Source organism: Mastigoproctus giganteus, chromosome 8, assembly GCF_048544385.1.
Source record: "Mastigoproctus giganteus isolate SK-2022 chromosome 8, ASM4854438v1, whole genome shotgun sequence".
Classification (NCBI taxonomy): Eukaryota; Metazoa; Arthropoda; class Arachnida; order Uropygi; family Thelyphonidae; genus Mastigoproctus; species Mastigoproctus giganteus.
The window spans coordinates 2,759,009-2,770,187 of NC_143582.1; positions in this window are offsets into that span (position 1 = coordinate 2,759,009).

An 11,179-nucleotide genomic window follows, 5' to 3' on the forward strand; every position below is an offset into this window, starting at 1 on the left:
TGGTAACAGGTATGGGCCAACTAAGCAGTCACCGACCATACCTGCCCACACATTTATTGCGAAGCGATGTTGTGCCGCATGAGGCCTCCCACCATGTGGGCTCTCTGCTAATCCATACACTAGGTGCATGTCTGCCAGCTCACAGTTCGTATATCGATGCATGCTCATCGTGTGGCAACTACTGCTTGAATGAGTAAACCAGAAATTTTCCCTCTCCCGAACTGATGAATGCCGTGTAACGACTTACGGTGTCGTTTCCGGTTATGGGTTCCTATGCAATTCACATTCCTTTAGATGTTACCTACCTCCCCTAAAAGTTTGTACCAATATTTTTGAGACACCCTGTATATCTCCTTGGTAATGTAGCAAAGATAGAAGGGAAGGCGATTATAAATACTGTACCACTTCATTGGTGCATCAGCAGCTATAAGCTTTTGTATGTAAATGTCAGATGACGGGTTAGAAATGCATTTTAAAAATACAAGGCAAGCATAAAGAGGTTTCATCAGGTGAGACGATGCTACAGGACTGTCTCACCTGATAAACCTCTTTATGCTTGCCTTGCTATGAAATTATGTACTTGTAAGGTATTTCACTATATCATACACTTGCACACATGCATTTATAAAGAGAAAGAACTTTATAAACCTGATAAACCTCTTTATGCTTGCCTTGCTATGAAATTATGTACTTGTAAGGTATTTCACTATATCATACACTCGCACGCATGCATTTATAAAGAGAAAGAACTTTATAAACTAATTTGTTATATACAAATTAGATTTTAAATAAAATTTAGAATGTCATTTTAGTACAAGAACATGTGATAAAAGTGTATATGTGGTGATGTTGGGGAACTATAAAAAGATTATTTCTATAAATGTGTATAGGCTACCAGCAGATATATGTTAGAACGTGAAAGCAGAACTTAATTTATATAAATTTGGCTTCACAAGAGTAATAAAAATATAACAAAATACATTTAACTTAGCAGTAATAAATACTATATATATATATGTGTGTGTGTGGGGCAGTAAAGGCATGACATATATATCTTTCAAAGGAATGCATACAGTCCTTTGTTACATCACTTGTCCTTGATGCTGTTAACATAGTTATTTTTTTTTTATTTGGGTCTATGTTTTGTAGCATGTTTGTCCGATTGCCCAGAGCTTGTTACTGGGAGAGGCTGGTATGATTTAGTCCATCAGTGGGGAGAGAGAAAGTCGGTTTAGCTGCCAAGTAGCAGAGTGGGGACAACACAAACTATGAAACTCACTCATTTCTGCCCCCCACCGATGGACTAACTCACCACAATCTCTCTCTCTATCATCAGACTACATTCTCAGTTCAAGAATGAACTGAGAATGTAGTCTGATGATAGAGAAACACCCTCCAGAGCATTTTCCCACATAAATGAAGTAACCCAGTCACTAGCATTAATCAGGTGATGTAACAAAGGAATGTAGCCATTATGTAAGTCAGTAGCCTATCAGTTTTTCAATTTGTTAATTACATGCAATGAAGTGTTTCTCGTATTCTATAAAAACAATCACTGCAACTACAAGTCTTCAGTACTATTATTCAGAAAAAATTATATCCTATAAATTGCTTGAATTAGTAGTCATAATGATGCAAAAAAGCAAGCTGATACAACACCAATCTAAAAGATCCAAATTTGCCCAATCTTTCTTTAAATTTATTTCAACTACCCACTTTGAAAACACCAGGTGGAAGCTTATATCCAACAATCAGTTGCTGCATGTTGCACAAGTTTCATTTCATCAGTTAGTGCCATTTTCAAACTTGAAATTTTTTGTATACAAGTTTCCAGTACTTTTCAGTATCATTGATGATCAACATATAGAAGAAGCAATAGGTATTTTGCATTATCAGCTCTGCAATTTCAGCATAACAACTTAATAGACCCCATTGTGAAACAAAAACGAATTGATGCATGATGAAGTCCTTGGTTGGGGAATTGGAAAGTGCACATGGAAGCTTGAAATATAACAGATTATCCCAAGCTATGCTTGGCATTTTAACAATTCCTCATAGCAGTGTTGAGTGTGCAAGGATATTCAGCAAGCTGAAAATAATAAAAACAGTTCCGATCTCTTTCTGGTCAATATGATATGTAAATGACAGGTTCTTTTTAGCACAGAAGCATACAGCAAGGGGATATGTTTGATACTTGCTTCCATCTTATGAAAAATGCAATTCTGAAATGAGCACTGGAAATTTAAATTTCCAATATTGTTCACACTGCTTTATGTCATCAAGTTCTGACCAGTATTTTCCATATTTTTTTTATTTTATTCCATTCTTTTCTTGTTCCTGCTTCCCTCCTCTCTTGTTTGAAGTGTTGCAGCTGGAGAATACTCTAAAGCTGTTATGTGCTATAAATTTTAAGTTGATAACAGAGGCTCCTTGGCCTCAAAAGGTACTTCTGCAACAAATGAGAAGCACTCAGTATTAGCACTTTTATTCATTTATTTTCATTGGTTAATTGGTATAATTAATGAAGAAACTTCATTCTTTTATATTAAAATTTGTTTAGTATTACATTAAATTGATTGTTGTAAGAATGATATATACTGCAAGGTTTTGATCAAATATTTATGAACTTATAATTCTTGAATGCATCATCAACCATTTTCAATCCACTGCAGGATGAAGGTCTATCTGGCAACTTTCCATTTCCTTCTGTTTTGTACAATGGCCATCCATTTACTACCCACGAACTCATGAATTTCATCTGTCCATCTCCATTGTTGTCTTCCAGGTTTTCTTTTAGCTCCTCTTTCTTTTCTGTTATTTTCTTAGTCCATCTGTCATCATGTCTTCAAGCTGTATCCCTCCCAAGTCCATTTCAGTTCTTTAGTTTTGATACGAATGTCCTTTATTTGTTTGCTTCCTAATCCGTGTGTTTCTCTTCTTATCTAACAGTTGAATTCCTAATATAATTCGTTCCATTCTTAACTGTGTAGTTTCAGCTTCTCTGGCACCTCCGTAGCCAGGTGGGCAGAAGCAGCAGTGTGTAGCACACGCTTCTTGATTTGACCGGGGTTTGAGTCCATGACACCAAATATGGAGGATGCGGAAAGGTCAGGGAATGACCACGGCATATCCCCGGAGCAATATGGCCTTAGTTGCTAATTCTCCCAATAACAAAGCTTAATGTTCCTCCTTTTCAGCTTCTGTTACATTCTTTTGGTGAGTGCCCAAGCTTCACTTCCATAAGTCATGGTCCGTAGTATACATTGGTTCACTATTTTATGTTTCAGACAAATTGGGATATTGCTGTTCAGTATGTGACTGTATTTCCTGAATGCTATCCATCTGAAATTTATCCTCTTCACTTCCAGCCATTTATCACTATTACAGCTAATGACTTGTCCCACATATGTATATGAATCCACCTTTTCAAGGTGCCTCCGTAGCCAGATGGGCAGGAGCAGCAGTGCGTAGCATACACTTCTTGATTATACTGGGGTTCGAGCCCGTGCCTACCAAGTACGAGGATGCGGAAACAACAGGGAATGACCACCGCATATCTCTGGAGAAATATGGCTAATGCTCCTTAAAACCAAATAACAAACAAACAAATCCCCTTTTCAATTACTGCTCCTTCAATGATTGTATTCCTTTCTTTGACAAAATTATTTATCATTACTTTTGTTTTAGCCATATTCATAAGATTTTCTTCTAATTCCTTGGGTTGGCTTATGATTACAATGTCATCTGCAAATCGTAAATGGTTTAGGCCCCCCAATTCACTCAGTATACTCTCCTCTGAAACCAGTCCAATATTCTGAAAGCTTCCTCAAGGGTAGCAGTAAACAACTACGGAGATATTGTCTCTTTGTTTGAACTCCTTTCCCAATTTTAAATTTTCTACTGTCTTTGTCTAGTCTAATAAAAGAAGGTAGCATTCTCGTATATTTTCTTCAAAATAATAATGTATGGGGTGTCTATGCCTTTTTTTTTCGAGTGCCAAAACGTTGCCTTATGCTGTATGGAGTCAAATGTCAGGTAATAGTGTTTTATACTCATTTTGCTTTCTCCATTAGCTGAAATATTATGTGAAGGCATTCCACAGTTCAGAATCTTATCCTAAAGCCAGCTTGCTCTCTCGGTTGATTTTCATCAAGTATACTTTCTAATCTGTTTTTTTTTTTTTTTTTTTTATTATGAAAACCACAAACACGAGATGTATTACAACCTATAGTATTTAGTACCGTGCTTGGGTTGGAGGTTGAGAAGACGAAAGAAGATATTTGTTGACAGACTTGAGCTTCTCTAGACTAATTTTCAGGAAATACATATGAAGGTTCCAGAAAACGGCAGTTGAATGAATAAACGAGGAAGATGAAAAGTTGATTCTGTGAGTTTGAAGTTATACAGTAAATGGATGTTGGCTGCTGGCAGCAAATGTTCAGGCTGTTTTGAAAGAGAGAGAGCAGGAGTTATAAAGGTTTGAAAATGGCAGAAGGTTATCAAATTGTAGCAGGGTGCTTAATGATTTTGTAATAACTGAGAGCAAAGTGGAGGAGAAATCGTTGAAGTTTAAAATAAGAAAGGCACATGGAGTGGGTGGGATCTATCCAGTTATATTGAAGGAGGCGGCAAAGCAACTAAGCAAACCCTTAGCCATAATTACGAGACCATCCTTGGACTCAGGGGAGAGGTCCCCATGGACTGCAGATGTATCCCCAATTCAAAAAGGAGGATCAAAGGGTGACACGAGTAATTACAGACCAGTTAGTTTAACTTCTGTTCTGGGTAAAATAATGGAGTCACTGGTTAAAGATGCATTGCAGGATCATCTAGACAAGACTGCACTAATTATTCAGACATAGCATGGGTTTGTTAAGGCAAGGTTTCGTCTAACAAATTTGATTAGATACTGTGATGTGGTTACAAAGGAACTGGGTGGGAAAATTAATTTTGATATCATATACTTGGATTTCAGGAAAGCTTTTGACACTGTTGCGCATGGAAGACTATTGTACAAATTGGAGCAGAATGATATTAAGGGTAAGTTGCTACAATGGATAAAGGGATGGTTGAGGGGGAGATGGAAGAGAGTGGTCATAAATGAACACTGCTCTATGTGCACTAATGCTATTAGTGGAGTCCCACAGGGTTCGGTGTTGGGGCAACTGTTGTTTTGTATATTTATCAATGATATTGATGAAGGTATATCAGATATATTGTCGAAGTTTGCAGATGAAACAAAGGTTGACAGGGTTGTTAATGACAATAATGGCAGTGTGCTACTGCGACAGGATCTAGAAAATTTGGGCAGATAGGCTAAGAAGTGGCAACTGAAGTTTAACCTTGACAAATACAAAGTACTGCATATGGGTAGAAGTAACCCCAGCGAAATGTACCAGCTGTGTGGTACTACACTGAAGGTGGTAGAAAATGAAAAAGCCCTGGGAATAATTGTGCAGTCAGATATGAAGTAGTCCGAGCAATGCAGACAGGCTGCCAGGGCAGGTCATGGGGTTTTGTCAATGATATATAGGAGTTTTGCTAGCAGGGAAAAGGAGGTGATTGTCCCTCTGTATAAGGCAATGGTCAGGCCACGCCTTGAGTAGTGCGTACAGGTCTGGAGGCCTCATTTTATGAAGGATGTAGATTTTCTTGAGCGTGTACAGAGAAGGGCAAGAAGATTGGTGAGGGAAATGAAAGGATCCTCTTACCAAGAGAGGCTTAAGTTCTGCAAATTGCAGTGGTTGGAGACTAGGCACCTGCGCGGTGATCTGATTGCGGTGTATAAGGCCTTGAATGGGTTGAGCACGCTGAATTCTGATGGGATCCTTCCACTTGTTCAGATTACGAACCTAAGGGGTCATAAATTCAAATGAAGAAAAGACATGTAGAATAGATGTGTGGAAATTTGCCTTTAGCCAGTGGGTGGTTAATTACTGGAACAAACTTCCATCTGTCGTTGTGGAAGTTGATAGATTAAATAAATTTAAGGAGGTACTGGACAGGCATTTGGAGGGAATTGTCTGTTTTTTTTTTTTTTTGCACTTGCTTTCTTGCATCACATGCCACTACTACTAGTATAGAAGCCAATTCAGAACAGTGCCCGTGAAAGTAAATATAGAAAAGTCATGCAGCAGAAAGGGTACGTCTATGAGACGGAGAGAGACTGTTAGAGAGGAATCGTTAATTAACCTAACTGCCTGCCCTCTTCTGAATGGAATCTAGAATCATGAGAGAGGTTTTGGGGGTACCACCCCAAATGAGGGAACAATATTCAATGATAGGGCAAATTTGGATTTGTACAGAGTTGAACAGCTGTTTGGAAGAAAAGTAATGCCGAGAGTGAAAAAGAAAACCAAGTTTTTTAGATGCAGAGGAAGCAATATTTGTAATGTGCTTGTGCTAAGAGAGATTAGAAATCAACCAAGTCGTGTTTGCCCCACTGGAGAATTACCTGGAGATCGGCATTTAAGGAATTGGTAGCGGATATTCGAGAAGTTGAAGCTGATTGAGCAGGGCAAGGTTTCTAAAAATGGAAAGTGGAATGCAATGTGCTATCATTGACAAAACTATGGATAGGATTTCCAGTCAATGTAAGAAGGTCATTAATATACAAGAGGAATAGAGAGGGGGGAAAGAACACTACCTTGGGGGACACCAGCATTAGTGGAGAAGTTGGAAGACAGAGCCATCTAACATCACCCTAAGTGAGCGATCAAAAAGAAAACTGGATAACCAATTACAAAAAAAAGTTGGCAAACCATAAGATGGAAGCTTGTTTAGAAGACCTTTAAGCCAAACACGATCTAAAGCTTTTGAGATGTCAAGAAGAACCATTTGTGTTTCACTGTACTTTTCCATTGAATTTGTCCATAAATGGGTAACATTAGGCAATTATCACCAGAGGATCGACACCGATAGAATGCATACTGGCGATCGTTGATCAGACGGAAAGTTTCTAGGTAGTTTAAGAGTTGGTGGTTAATTGATTTCTACATTACTTTAGAAAGAGTAGAAGTAATTGCAATGAGACAATAATTGGATGGGAGAGATTTGTCACCCTTTTTAGGAACTGGCTGGATATGAACAAATTTCCAAGCAGAAAGAAATACAACTTTGGAATAGGAAAGTGAAAAAAGGCGGCAAAGAACAGGAGTAAGTTCAGGAGCACAGGTTTTGAGAACAAGTGGAGAAATACCATCAGTACCTGGAGCTTTCTTAGCATCAAGATTCATCAAAATCATTTTGACAGAAAACCACATGAGGCATTGAATGGAGCACGTTGGGAAGGGTTGGAGGTGTTTTATCAAGATCATTAATACAGGAGTTGGAAGAAAAATGGGATGCTAGCTGGTCAGCTTTATCAATGGCTGAAGTGACAACAGAACAATCTGGTTTTGACAGGTGGGAGCAGAGATGGGCAAAAGTTGCAGCGAATAGCTTTTGGCAAGAGACCAGAATGCTTGGCTGCCATTAGGGCGAGAAACAAGTTTTCTACTCTTAGCCTGTTCAAAATGAAGTTTGGACTGATTAATAACTGCTTTAAAATTGTTGCGAGCTTTGGTGTAGGCAGAAAATGAACCTTGGGATTTGGATACAAGCTAACTGCAATATGCATTCTTATTTTGAACAGCCTTAGTACATTTATTAGAAAACCAAGGTTTAGATAAAGGACGAGAATTTAAAGTGGAGTGTGGGATAAAGGATTCCATTCCTCCAAGAATAATTTCACTGACCCGATCTGAGCAAACGTTGACATCAGAAGTTTTGGAACAGTAATCCGACCAAGGAAAAGAAGAAAAGAAATCTCGCAGGTCATCCTATTTTGCATTCTTGTAATGCCAAACAATACGAGGCTGGGAATGGCAATGAGATAAAGGGTCCATTGGAGAAGAGATAATCACCAAGTTGTGATCTGAGGTGCCTAAAGGACCACTCACTTCGACCGTGTACTTAGAAAGGTTGTTTGTGAGAAAAAGATCAGGTGTGTTGGCTGTATGGTTAGGATTGCACGGTATTCTTGTAGGTAAATGAACAATCTGTGCATTAATATTTGCAAAAGCTTCAGCATCTCGATCAGCTGGGTCGGTGTGACCAGAAAACGGAAGCCAACTGGAGTTGTGAACATTAAAATCACCAAGGAAAAATTACCTCGCTGTTAGAAAAGTTGTATTGGAGGAAGTCAAAGAGCTCCAAATATTTAGTGGAGTTGGGAGAACGGTAGAGACAGATGAATTTGAAAAATGAAGTAGAGAGATTTTAAGCCAGAGAAGATCGAAAAGAGGAGATTCCAATTTATCAAGTCTCTCACAGGGAATATCGGAATGGACATATGCACAAGTACCACCTTTGAGATGAAAGGAATCGCACAGAGAATAATTTACTACAACTGAGATGAGCAGTAATTGAAACAACTGAAAACTGAGATTCTCTCAGAGAAAGTACATGAGGTTTGTCAGACTGCAAGTGGAAATGGACATCGTTGAGATTAGAATTGAGATCACGTATATATGTGAAATGAACTAGGAAGTGTTTGGGAGGTTTAGATGTTTTGGCAGATAAACCTACCCTATTAGTTTGATAATTCATGGTGTATTCAGTAGCAATGAAATTTTGGATATGGCGTACAGATGGTAAGAATATACCCAGATCATTGACATAACGTGGCGTCGACAATGCCCCTTGTATACACTACTCGGGCTTCCTTAAGTCACTATCTGGTAGAGTTCAGGTAGCAAGTATATACACTAAATGATCCGGAAGACTCCTAAAGAGTTGCCAATAGGTTCGTTCCGGTGTACTAACTAGCGACCCGGCCTGCGAACACCTTTTTAGAGCTGTATCCTCGAAATGTAAGGAAGATTGGAACTCGCCATAATGTTCATCATAACTTCAAATGTCATCAGTCATATTGCATGATGGAAGAGATGGGGAAGGGTTTACCGGAACTTAGCTCTGGAGAGTAAACATGGGTTCCACCACTTCAAGTCTCCAATAAAACAAAGAGGTATTGCACCGGTTGATGAGAGTCATCTACCACCTAGTATTGCCTAGTAACACAGAGGGGTAGCATTCCTCCATGCGGTGTGGGTGCCGACTTTTGCTTACGTTGGTTCACACCTGGGTGGTCACCCACAGTGTGCTTATGCATGGAGGTTATACCCAGGAGTATTAACAGTCCCACCATCGTGAAGGTGCAAGTAGAGGATTTGGCTGTCACAAACCGGCTGGACCTCACCGAAATTGGGTCCACTTGACTTCAATGTCACCCGAATATCAGTTACATCAGCGTTATAGACTCCCAGGTAGCAAGTACAGCTTGTCTGGCATATCAGAGAATGTCTGTGACAGCCTCAAGAACCAAGTTCAAGGATCAAGGACTGTTAGTAATGTACTGTTAGGACTGTCTTTTTTAAAATTAAAAAATATTGCACACAACAGCTTTCGAGTATTCTCCAGTTGCAACACTTCAAATGTCACATGACACAAACTACAAATGAAAGAGAAAAAGAGGAGAGAAGCAGGAACAAGAAAACAATAGAATAAAAATTAAAAAAAAAAGATGGGAAATCCTAGTCAGAACTGATGACATGAAGCAACATGAATATTACTGGCAGTTTCCAGTGCTCATTTCAGAATTGTATTTTTCATGAGACAGAAGTAAGTATCAAAGCCTTCTCTCTGACTCCCTTGCTGTATGCTTCTGTGCTAAAACAAACTGTCATTTACATATCACATTGACCAGAAAAAGATCGGAACTCTTTTTATTATTTTCACCTTTGCTGAATATCCTTTCACACTCAACACTGCTATGAGGAATTGTTAATATACCAAACAGGGCTTGGGATAAGCTGTTATATTTCAAGCTTCCTTGTGCACTTTCCAATTCCCCAACCAAGGACTCCATCATGCATCAATTCCTTCTTGTTTCACAATGGGGTATATTAAGTTATGCTGAAATTGCAGAGCTGATAATGCAAAATATGTTTTGCTTAATCTGCATGTTGATCATCAATGATACTGAAAAGTACTGGAAACTTGTATACAAAAAATTTCAAGTTTGAAAATAACACTAACTGGAAATGAAATGAAACTCGTGCAACATGCAGCAACTGATTGTTGGATGTAAGCTTCCATCTGGTGTTTTCAAAGTGGGTAGCTCAAATAAATTTAGAGAAAGATTAGACAAATTTGGATTTATTTTAGATTGGTGTTGTATCAGCTTGCTTTTTTGCATCATTATGACTACTAATTCAAGCAATTTCTATAATATAATTTTTACTCAATAATAGTATTGAAGACTTGCAGTAGCAGTGATTCTTTTTATAGAATACGAGACACTTCATTGCATATAATTAACAAATTAAAAAACTGAACTACTGACTTACATAATGGCTACATTCCTTTATTACATCATCTGGCTTTAATGCTGGTGACTGGGTTACTTCCTCTGTGTGTGGGCAAATGCTCTGGAGGATGTTTCTGATTGAATAGGGCATATAGTCTGATGAGTGATGCTTAGAGAGAGAGAGAGAGAGAAAAGATATTGTGGAGAGTTAGTCTCAGTGGGCGTAGAAATGAGTCACTTTCATAGCTTGTATTGTTTCCCCCTTTGCTACTAGGCAGCTGAACGGACTTTCTCTTCGCTCCACTGATGGGCTAAATCCTACCAGCCTCTCCCAGTATCAGATTACAAGCTCTTTGCAATCAAACCAACATGCTCCGAATCTTAGATCCAAATAAAAGAAATTACTCCATGTTACCAGCATTAAGGACAAGTGATGAAAAAAGGACTGTAAACGGGCCTTTCAAAGCTGTATAGTTATGTTATTTACATTTTAGCATTAGCATTAGTAGAGGCATTTGATGCAAGAAAGCAAGCTTATGCAGCATCAGCCAAAAAAAAAAAAAAAAACCCACTTCCACTTCACCCCTCTGTTCGTTCAAAATACCTGTCCAGCTGAGCCTTAAACTTATTTAGGCTATCAACCTCCACGACAAGGGATGGAAGTCTGTTCCACCAACCAACCAACCACCCGCTGGCTAAAGGCAAATTTCCGCACATCTATCCTACATCTGTCTTTCCTCAATTTGAATTTATGCCCTCTCAGGTGATTATTCTGAGCTAGAGGAAGAATTCCATCAGCATTGAGCATGCCCAAACCATTCAAGGCTTTAT